Below are 12,277 nucleotides of genomic sequence, written 5' to 3' on the forward strand. Positions count from 1 at the left end.
TTAAGTATGTTAATGCATCAGGTACAATCCTGGGTGTAGTTATCAGATTTGGGTGCTGGCCATTCTAGTTCTCGCAGGATGCCAAAGAGCTCTCTTGTACCTGAGTTGGCTTTAGCAATTTGGTTGTTATAAGCCAAGCTTTTTGTTTGGAGAATGTATTCTTTGTAGGTTTTGGATGGAGTAATAAAGAAATATTTGTTTGGTGTGGATGGGGCCTTTTCCAGGCAGACTCTGCTGCTCGTGTAGAAGAGTGGAGGGATTTGAGGGTAGGGGTAAACCCAGTGTTGAGGTGGGCCATTGGCTTAGGTTTAGATTTGCTCAGTGGTGCAACCTCATCAATGGCAAGCACAATTGATTGGTTTTAAAGATCCACCATGTTAGTGGGGTCTTTTGTCGGTGCTTGGAAGGATGTCAGAGTCTTCAGCAATGGAAGGATGCAGGCTGCAGAGATATTTCGGACATCTCTAGTGAGGGTGGGCAATGAGGGTATCATTGAGGTAGTAGGTTGTTTATAGGAGGGGATGATGAAGGATATAACATTATGGTCTGTTAGGGAAGATTTCCATCTATGGGTAATTTTGCCTCCACTTGTGAACCCCCAAATGTTTGCTTTTGTCTGTCCATCCTAGGCTGACTTTTACCAGTGGAGCCCAGTCTTCTGCTGTACTCCACTGGGCTTTTGCTCATCTTTTTACGGGGAAACTGACATGCCTTTCAGACTGTCAGTACTGGGAGGCTTTTTTTCCCTTAGGCTTTCACTTTGTTTCTATTTCTTAGCAACATTTTATCAGTGCACAATGTACCTTCCAGTACAGTGCGCTGTGGTCTCTTTTTTATTTTTAAGGCCCTAGACACCCTCAAAGTGTGCCCGGGACAGAGCTGGTGGCAGCAGTTACGTTTAAATCATTTTTGACTCTTTTCTATGGTCCAAAACGCATTTACCGCATTTGGCCCAGGACAGTGGACAGTGTGTAAAATGGTCTTGCCACAAAATCCTTTGTTCTGTCCTTTGGCCATTTTGCCCCTTTGCCTTCGCCAGGTTGAGTAGACCCGGGATATTCCTTATTTGGACATGCAGACCCCTGTGCAAAACTGGAGCTTTTGCAGGCTTCTGCATGCCTTGTGTGTGTGCCCGCCAGGATATGGGCTGGAACTGTCTAGTTCCAATACACTTCCTGGGTGCCAGGATGTCTGGTGTGTTCGGATGACTGGGACCACTGTGGTCTGTGATTGGTCCACGTGTGCGATGGTTGAATGTGAGCAGATCTCCTATTGGTTTCTGTTTGCTTTGGCTCAAAGGAGATTCTGGATAAGAGAAGGCAATCTAAACCTAGTCCAAGTCGATCTTCTGACTTCACACCAAACGTAGTAAAGGAGCCAAGTATACTGAACCGAAGAAGCAGTTCCATGGAACTGCTGGTGACCCGCTGGAAGGTCTGGTACCCTGACCCTGCTGCTGTCCCGTAAGAGCCCCAGTTTCTCATCGATCACAAAAGGCCTCCAGGGGGTGCTTTAACCCATTGGAGTAGTGGGACTAACTACTCTCGACACCTACTGCTTAACCTGCAAATGAGCCCCTTCGGAAGTGTTCCTGGATCGCCAGGTTAACTGACAAGCTCATGCGAGACCTTTGCCTAAGAAACGCTGCCGTCTCGAGTTTTGCCCTGAGACTTTGGGAACCATAAGTGATTGGAAGAAGACACTCATCCATGAGGTTTTGTACACCTAACATTCCTATGTCTGGAATTAGAAGAGTCCACCTGAACCAGAGCCTATGTAGTACCCATGTCGCCTTCTGTGGTGATGAGCTTTGTGGGTACCTTGCTGCTGTGCCCCAAGATGAGCTGCAGTGCAACTGGCCCGATTCCTTCAAGAGAAGCAGAGAAATCGTCACTGTCCCGCCACAGTCTGAGGTCCCGGAACGGAGGCTGAGGTCCCAGAACGCAGCACCTGAAAGCTGGCGAGACGCGCAACTGATAGATTGGAACCTGCAAGCGAACTGGACTTGGCTGGCACAGTTTGGTCCAGAGTGCGTCAAGGGTCGGTGAGTACTTGCATCACTTACCAGTGGCCCCTGGTGCATCCATAGACTTTACGCACGAGTGTCCCCTGAGGGCCGCTCTTCTTTTGTTAGGGCAGCCTGTGCTACCATCCTATTCCCGATTGCTGAAAATGGCTCTGCTTTCTTGTGGAGACCCTCCTTGAATAGTGGAACTTTATTCTTCATCACCTCACCCACCTTCCTGAGCCACTACAGCCCCTTGAAAAGGCCCGTCTTGTACTTAACCGCACGATCGAGTGCCCCGGCACTGAATGTACTTTTGAGCACAGGGCTCCACACTTCATAGGGACTGGACGGCCTATTAGTTAGGGTTTGAATTGTTGAAGGACTGCCTAAAGTATATTTGCACTATATGACTCCTTTCTGTTTCAGGTTGTGGATCTCTACTTGTTCAATATTACTTTAGACTAATAGTTTACTGTATATATGTTTACTAGTATAGTGCTCGCTTTAATCTGTGTAAGACCATGGAAGTGACTTCTCTGCGAACGCAGATGGGAATTGAAAAATCAGAGAAATCTTGCAGTTTTTGTGGTAAAAAAGATGTATGTGAAACTCTTGCTCATCTGTATACAGCCTGCACAGCTCTAACGTAGGAACAATCATTGTACTTTGAGAGCTTCCTGGCGAAATTCCGGGTTATGACCCCAGAAAGATGGTGGCGGTACCTATTGAATGGATCTCAAACTAATCTGATAATAGCTGTGGTGAAATTTTTCAAAAACTGTTTAGGTGCTAGACTAGAGATAGCACAACAGGATGGTATGGCCGGAACCTTTAGGTTATGACATGTGGTTGCTTAATGACGAACTTGATAAAACAGAGTTTTAGAAGTTTTGCTAAAAAGTTTGTGCAAACTAATGTTGCAAATAAAAAAATATATAGAGAGTGTTGTGTTAACATTGTTAATATTGCTTTGGCTTCACTTGTGTTTGAGTTAAAAGCCCTTTAATAACTGTATATGTATTTCTGATATATACAACTGACTAAGAGTAATTTGTGGTGTTGTTTGCTGTGTGTGCTCATTGTGGACGTTCGTTCACCCTCACCCCCCCTGAGACCTAGTCTTGACCGCTGCCAATGCTACCTTGATTGGTTAGGCTTGTCCAGAAGTTTACCCTGTTCCAAGAAACTAGGCTGGCCTTCTGAACCTCTGCCCTCCAGGTCAGAGTTCAGGAATCCATCTTAACATGGTCTGACCAATGGCAAGGCACATTGGACAAGATAGAGATGTCACAGTTAAAATCAGCATGTCAGTCAAGGATGCAACCTTTGCCATGGGTTGGGATTGTAATGTGTTGCGTGAAACCCAGAGCATTAATGGAGTTAACTAAGGCCATGGCGTTATGAGCTAGCGGACCATTGAAGCCTACATTTACATCCCCTAACAGGGCGATTCTGCAGGATGGTTTGGCATCCAGGGAGAGGAGATGGGAGATGTCCTCCTCAAAGGAAAGTAAAGGGTCTGGTGGTCTGTAGATTAGGTGAAGGGTTATTGTGGCAGTGTGAGGAAGGGTCAATTTGATTGTCACCAATTCCCCTGAGCAAACAGCCTGGTTGTTTATTTCTCTGATGGGTAGTGATTTCTTGGCAATGATGGCCACTCTGCCCCATTTGCTATCTGATCTATATTTCCTGCAGATAGTGTAGTTGTCCAGGATGGAGAGGGAGGGACCTGCTGCCGCATGGAGCCAGGTGTCCATGATGGCTAGTACGTCCAGATTGTTTTTTCATATCAGGTCTGTAATGTCAAGGATGTGGGCCAGTAGCGATCTATCATTGGCTAGAGCTCCTTTGAGCAGTGGTTGGGCCAGAGTTGCAGTGTTGGGTACTAGGGTTGAGGATAAGATAGAGTTGTGTGCTGGTAGGGTTGATCCTAGGGATGGTGTGCGTGGACTATTGTCTAAGCTTGGTAAACTGATGGAGAGTTGTGCCAAGGTGTTAGGGTGGTTAGGCCCATTGACTTCATGAGGTAGGTTTGCGGTGCTTCAGTGGATTCCCTTTGGTGGATGTGTCCGGGCAGCCCTGCTTATTTGCTTTAGTAGTGTGCGGGTCATGGAGGTGCAGCCCTTTCCCTGCAGTTGAGTGCGTGCAGATCGGGAGGTTTACATTAGCAAGAGGCAGGATGGGCCTAATCATGATATCAGCAGCAGGCAAATTAGAAGCAATGGGCCTAGTCATCATATCAGCAGCAGGCAAATCAGAAGCAATGGGCCTAGTCTTCATATCAGCAGCAGACAAATCAAAGGCATTGGGTACGTGAACGTTTGCAAGAGGCAGGATGGGCCTAATAAAAGCATCCGCAACAGGCAAATCTGTGCAATTATGCAGGTATACATACGTTGAATGCGGCTCCAGACAGTCATGGATAATCCTGAGCACAGTTGGCTGGTCAGAGAACATCTCTGTGCTAACAGTTATCTGGTACAGAGCATCGTTGGAACTGGATGCAGCTGATCGGAGTGCACAGAGGCAGGAGTTGGTGCGTTGTTGAGTATGTTCAGAGTGAAGCGAAAGGTGGAAGGAGGTGCTCCCTGAGCAGATTCGGGCATTCCCTATGTGGGATGTCAGAGGAATGGAGTGGTGAGGTGTGTGGCATTTTGTGCGAACACTGGCACCTGAGTTAGCCACAGCAAGGATTCATTGCACACTGAGCATAAGTGGCGGTCAAAGTGAGTGGAGAGCACCTAGTTGTTTTTAAGATGTCGGCAGAGTTTTTGTAAGGGATCAGAGTTGCGTGATGTAGGAAGACTGTTGGGGGGATGGAATCGTGTTCCCGCAGGCATTGAGAAATGCGTAGAAGTAGAGAGTGATTAGGGTTGCATGGCGGAGCGTATTTTGGTAACGGGATGGGGTGCAGGCAGCTTCCAGAGGCCTGACAGGGCGAGACAGGGGTCCTCTGAGGTGGACTTATCTGTAGGCTTTTGCTGGGGGCCAGCATCGCCTACCGGCTCCCATTTATCTCGAGAGTATAGCTCGGGGCAACCTTGGAAGCAAGACGACACAGAGCACCACACGTTCGATCCCCCTGTCCACGCTTAGAAACCTCTGGGTATTTAGCACGCTCTAAGTAACCTATCATATCATATCACGACCCATTAGCATTTCTTTATTAGCCAGAAAATCGGAGCGCACTGATGACAGGGTCATTGGAGAAGGCATTTTGGGTGCCAGTGTCTCCCAGAAAGCGGTGGCCATCTTAGAAAAGCATCTTGCCGTATTTGGAATCAAATTATTTATCTATTGGGCATCATCTTTGGGCATCAGATCATGAAATTTCAGCAGAGCCATGATTACATCGTCATTGCTTACTTGGTTATGCAATACCAGCGGCTGATCCAGCGCAGCTCGATGAGTGCTTCAGCCTTCCTTATGATTTCATTGTTTTCAAGCTGATGGAACCTCTCATGCGTCCGCCCAGCGTGAGGTGAGACTATCAATGTGGGTAAATCTAGGAAGTCAATCACAGTGAGAGTCAGATCTTGGATTATTAGGGTATGACAGCGCCAGACTCTGGGACACGCTCACTCGTTCACTTCAAAGCAAAGTGCCCACTTGAAGTCGAGGTATTTGGTTATTGTATCATGTGGATGGTGCAGCGAGCCCAGATACCTGATGTGTGTTTGCTGGAAACATCTGTTGGGAAATGTAACTATGCTGTCTAAAGGATATGAAAGACTGACCTCGAGAGCCGTACTGCAGAGGTGGTGTGGGGAATGCTTTAGCCAAGAGTCAAAGAGGATCATTGTAAATGCACACAGCTCTGTAATTTTTGTCATTTGCACGGCAGAGTTTAAATGTAGATTGTATAAAGGCAGCATACACATGTGTACGCCACCCTTTTGCATTCGTGCAAATTGAGTAAACATTGCCTACCATGTAGGGCAGGCAGCGTGTACAAAGGATTCCTATGGAGTCAACCTGCTTTTAAAAGCAGGTTGACTCCAGAGGAATCCCCATAATTTGCGCGAGCATGAAAGTGCCTGCTGGTACAAATTGGTGGAGTATTTGTATGTTAGAGACGAAGGGTGTGGCAGGGGTAACTTACAATCTGTCTCTCCTCTCTGCCATACTAATGATTGAAAATGAGGTGAAACGTGGGAACCTGAAATCGAAACATAAAAGTCGTACGCATTGCTTTTATGCTTTTAAGTCGCGTTCCACTTTCGGCAAAATGAGCTCCAAAGAATCTCAGGTATCTCAAACCCAGAGGAACCACAATAGATATTTAAAAGGTTTCTGGTGCTGCTCAATGTTTTAGTATAAATGTTGATCAGAGAGTTCAGAGAGCTATCTACACTTTTCTTTTCAGCTAGGGTCACCCCCTTTTCTTTCTTGACCTCCTCTCTTTGGTGTCACTATCAAGAAACACTTCATATTGTAAACACAAACCTACATTTTGTATTTGAATCAATCACGAAATATTGATTTGTCTGAAGTCTTTGGGGAATACTGCAACCTTTAATGCTACTGTCCAAAACACTTTTCTGTCCTCCACATTATTTCTATTTATTTTCAATGTGTGAGGAAAACTAAAATTAAGGAGTTTAGTATTAGAAAATACCAAGTGTGGGGTCTTCAATGTGCTGATTGGAAAAATGATCAGCAACCCTCCACAGTAAAAACCATTCATTTTTGGATGTGAGAGAGAGAGAGTGATGCATGTAAAAAGCTTATATGTATTGCATTTATTTAGCAAGCAGGGTGTAATTTCTCACATATACTATGTGCATTGGTTGCAATGCACAGAACAAACAGAGGAAGTCCTTGAACCGGGTGCCGTTATAATAGAGCGGTTGAAATATTATTGGAAGAACCAAGAGATGATAGGGTGGTAAAGTGGGACATATACCAGAGATTCAAAGGAAAGCAGATATAGATATGGTGTAGAAAAAGGTGTAGAGTCTGAGTAAGTCATTTTTATACCTATACACAGAAGCAGCAGGAGAGTGTGGCTTGGTCCGAAGGGGTGGGCTGGGGACAGTTAGTGATCTGTGCTAAGGGGTGGGAGTACCTCTTCTCTGGGTAACAGGTGGAGTATAAGTCAGGTCTTAAATACTTCCAATCTTAGGCCATCTTTTATAGTAGTGGAGAATGCACTTCAGTAGAGCGAGCTATCAGTAAAAATTAGTGAAAGATGGAGGCGGCTCAGAGGGAAGTGCGGTCAGAGAGCTTGGAGAGCGTGGCGGATCAAAAAATAGGAGTGGGGCAATATATTTAGAGAGAGAGAGAGACAGACAGAGAGAGAGCCTGTCAGCGAGGTAGGGATGGAGAAGACTGTGGATTGATTTATAGGCAAGGAGTAGTAATTTGATGAGAGAGTAGTTTTGCATTAGAAATAATCCCACAAGGTGATGTGGCGAACTGGGAAGAATCTTGCACATCATAAAAGGGTGCGAGTAGCAAAGGTGAACACTTTGTTTGGAGAAGAGTAGAAGTACATAGGAGACCAAAGAGTAGGTTTGAACAGTGATCTAATTTGCTAAGGATGAGAGTAGAAATGATAGTTTTTGTTGAGTGGTGAGTGGGGTGGGGCAGAATTCCCCATTGTTGGGAAAGGTAATCCTGGCAGCAGCAGTAGTAGTGGTCGTTATGCATTTCTGAAGCCTTTGGTTGCTGTTGAAGGAGAAGACCATGATGTTACAGGCCATTGGAGATGGGGTGTGAAGGTCAGGCAGGGAGGAGATGGGGCTGGGCAGACTGGGGTTGGCAATAGATGCAAGGAGATCAGTACTTTTCATCTTGGAAGAGTTAAGCTTTAGGCAGCAAATCACCAACCAGTGAGAGTAACTGTGAGACTGCCTACTGCCAATGGTGTGGTCTGAAATGGCAGTAAGGAAGGTTGGGAAGGAAAACCAGATCTGGGTTTCAACCAGAAAGACATGATGGTGATATTCGAAGGATAAAATGTTTGCACAGGGAGGAGATGTATAGAGTGAAGAGAAGTGGACTAAAAGCAGAGCCTTTGGGGACACCATATTCATACTATTATGAAATTAAGAAACAGTGAAAAACATACTCTAAAACTTCTTACCTCATGTGGAATATATTTTGAAAAAAGAAAGTACTTTGTTTACAATTCCCTGTGTTATAAATTCATAGCAAATTCTACCCATTACATGAGTCATACCTTACATCTACTAAATGTAAATAAGCATTGCTCAATGACAATCCAACATAAATGATACATCTTTGTTTGCTCAGGGGGTCATTCAATTTGCGACAGTACTAATATTTTAAATAATCAATATATAGCTCAAGGGTGATATAAATGCTTTTATTCAATTCTCTTGCACCTTCATTTTGTTCTATTTCAGTTTCATATTCAAATATGCAGTTTGATAGCTGCTTTAGGGCCTCATTACACGGTAGGCGGTAACCATGGCGCTGTTAGCGCCATGGTTGCCGCCGGTATTTTACTGTGTCCGCCTTGGTGGATGGCAGAATTACCGCCCTACTCCAAGGTGAGTGGGGGCGGTAATTCCCCATTCACCAAGGCACTTCCCCATTCCCATTTTTGCCCCCATAGGGCATAATGGGAATGGGGAAGGCGCTAATTACAGTACCACAAATTGCGGTGCCGTAATTAGCACCAAGGTCCCTTTGCGGCACCCTACTTTAACGGCTGGTAAAACCAGCCGTTAAGGTCGGGTCCTGCAAAGGGAACACGTAGTAAGGCGGTAAGGGTTTACCGGTACCGGTGCCCTTACCGTTACCGGTAAACCCTTACTGCCTACTGTGTAATGAGGCCCTTAATCTGATCTTAACTTCAATTCTAATTATATTCAAATGTGGTACAAATCTTTAGATGGTAATTATATCCAATATACTCCAGTATGGTATCTGGTACAGGTCTTCACCACAGTACTCATTACTTTCAGAATGTTGCAATTCTTGAAATTATGTTAGTCTTGTCCTAATTGTTCTCAACCTCTACACGTGTTTCACCACTGTGTCTCCAGTGGATCTTCAGGAGGTTATATCATTGGCCCTCATTACGAGTCAGGCGGTGGACCATGGTGCTCTTAGCACCATGGTCCTATTAGCACCATGGTCCAGGCCGGACTCCGGCATGGTGGATGGCGGAATTACCGCCCCATTCCAAGGTGAGTGGGGCGGTAATTCCCCATTTACCATTTGCCCTTCCCCATTCCCATTTTTGCCCCATAGGGCATAATGGGAATGGGGAAAGGCGCTAAGTACGGTGCCGCAAATTGCGGCACCGTACTTAGCACAAAGGTCACTTTGCGGCATGGGTTTTAACGCCTGCAAAAAGCAGGCGTTAAAACCCGGGACCTCTTAATCAGGCGTTAAGGGTTTAACGGCGCCGACGGCGCCGTTAAACCCTTAACGCCTGACTTGTTATGAGGGCCATTATCTGATTTTAAGTTTCCTTATTATCCAATATCTGATAAGTCTTATTTGGTTAGGTTTTAAAGTTTCTATGGAACAAACATCAAAATAAATGTTTTAGTTACAGAATCTCTATTCTGTGATTGTGGGTCTGCGTAATCTGACTTCCATGTATAACACATCAAATCAATTTGGGGGTCACCAGGGGTCGCAACTGTGACCCCCGAGGTTTCCCTTGCTACTCCTGTGGTCTCCCTTGCTACCCCTAAAACAAAACAACAAAATTGTTTATTTTTTATTTTTTTTACATTGCAGCTCTTGGGCTATGTCCAGTGCCATGTGGCTCTTTGTTTCTGGAGTGGCAGGAATGTATGTTGAAGCTGCTTAAAAAACAGAGGGTTCCACAAGTGTAACACTGTGAGCAGTGACCCTAAATAAGAAAGAATAGGAATAACACATCATTTCTCATTTTGGAATTCTATGCAATAATTGCTAGAATCATTAAAGTGGTGAAAGGTCACGTTCTATTGCTTCCCGTGATGTCACTTTGGGATGGGGTCAAATTACATCACTTTCTGGGATGTCAACAGAGGTCAATGGTCATGTGATGTCACTTTCGCTACCCCTGGCATTTTTCTGAAATTACGTCCCTGATTAAATGTACTATTTGTTATGGATATCCCTTAAACCCGACTTATATTGAGGTTAGGGATGCATATAATCACACCCTATCACATTCAGAACATATAACTTACCTCTGGTGGATGATACAGGATCCGGTTGTCCTCCTAATGAAACGCCAAAAATTATAACACAAAGAAACTGCATTGAGAAAAAGCAGTGGCAAAGCCATTAGGACTAGCGTTTTCATTTCAGAGATTAAGGGCCTCATTCCGAGTTGGGCGGTAAGGGTTAACGGTCACCGGTAAGGAGACCAGTGCCGTTAAACCCTTAGCGCCCAATTGCGAGGTCCCTTAGCGGGACCCGCAAAGGCCGTGTGGTCTGACCACACGTCCTTTGCGGGTCCCGCTAAGGTACCAGGGCTCTAATAACAGGCCTGTAATTTACGGGCCCGTATTTAGCGCCTTCCCCATTCATGTTGAGCCCTATGGGGGCTCAAATAGGAATGGGGAATGGTTGGCACAGGTCGAAATGTACCGGTAAGTCCCCATTCACCCAGACCAGACACGGACCCGGGTTTGGAGGCAGCCATGGTGCAAATAGCACCATGGCTGCCTCCAAACTCGGAATGAGGCCTGAAGACTTATTTTGGCCGGTGGTTAGTGCAGGTCACAGGTTCCAGTGAACCCCACTGATTAACAGCGAAGAAAAAGTACATAATTTCAAATTAAGGTGCAAAGTGTGCATACCACCGATGGGCAATATTTTCTCCTATCTTGCGCCTACTTATATAAATGTTCAATGAGTTTATCATTGTAGTGATTTCATTATACAGTTTTAGAGAAACATATCAGCTATGTGTTTTTACACTTTTATGTATTCGTAGCTTTGATATGGGCAAATGTAAAACCATTAAGTGCCCAATAATCTATTACACAGTGTGACTATGGAACCAGTGACAGTGCACAGAAAATTGTGGTCTTCCAAGAGGATTACTGAAATGAGGTGGCAGTCACCAAACACAGATTTGGACGCCATTTACCCAAAAACCACTTAGTACATGCTAAGTAGTTAATGCGAGCCAGAACATTGTGCAGGTAAAATATACTGCACAGGGGGCCGATTCATAGAAACAAAAGAACCCAGAAACATGCAGCGCAAATGAGTTGCGCCAGGAATGCCCTCAACATGTCGCCATGGCAAACAGAACATAGCGCTGTCAAACAACTTTTGCATCTGACCCATGGGAAAAAAGCAATCAATGATTAATTACCAGCAATCAAAATTACTTCCACACCTCTCCTGCGACTGACAAGTCCTCGTCCCAGTGCCCCCACTAACCGCGCCCCAGTGCCCAAAAATCAAGGTAGAACCCACACTCAAACAAACTGCACTCCAGCCCCCTACATTAAGGCAGCACCCATGCACCCCCACTAAACTGTGCCATGGCCCCCTACATTAAGGCAGCATCCATGTACCCCCACTAAACTGCACCTGGCCCCCTAAAAAAAGTCACCACCAATGTACCCCTACTGAATGGTGCCCCGGGCCCTACAATAAGGCAGCCCCCACAAGACCACCCTTGTGCAGTACCCCTGCTAAACTGCACCCTGGCCCCTTACATTAAGGCAGCACCCACATACTGACACTAAACTGTGCCCCAGGCCCCCTACATTAAGGCAGAACTCACACATCCACCCTCATCCCAGTACTCCCACTAAACTGCGCCCCGGCCCCATACATTAAGGCAGCACCCATGTAACCCCACTAAACTGTGCCCTGGTCCCCTACATTAAAGCAGCACCCATAGGTTTGCTCTCATCCCAGTACCCCCACTAAACTGTGCCCTGGCCCCCTACATTAAAGCAGCACCCACAAGTCTGCCCTCGTCCTAGTACCCCCACTAAACTGCAACCTGGCCCCCTACACTAAGGCAGCACCCACAAGTCTGCCCTTATTCCAGTGCCTCCACTACACTGCAACCCCAAATCTGCATCACTCTATGCCCACTCCTCACCCACACAGTACTTGACCGAATAAGGTGCCACAACAAAATAAAGCACCCCAAATAAACATCACCCCAATGCCCACACATACGCATTCAGTGCACAGTACTGACACCAGGAGTTGGATGAAATTTGAAATGTCTGACAGAACATAGAACATCCATTCAACCACCATGATGAATCTCAAGTGGATCCTAATAGACCACATACACTCCCATGTAATTTGACTGCAACT

This window comes from Ambystoma mexicanum, chromosome 4p (assembly GCF_040938575.1).
Source record: "Ambystoma mexicanum isolate Mex_15411 chromosome 4p, UKY_AmexF1_1, whole genome shotgun sequence".
Taxonomy (NCBI): Eukaryota; Metazoa; Chordata; class Amphibia; order Caudata; family Ambystomatidae; genus Ambystoma; species Ambystoma mexicanum.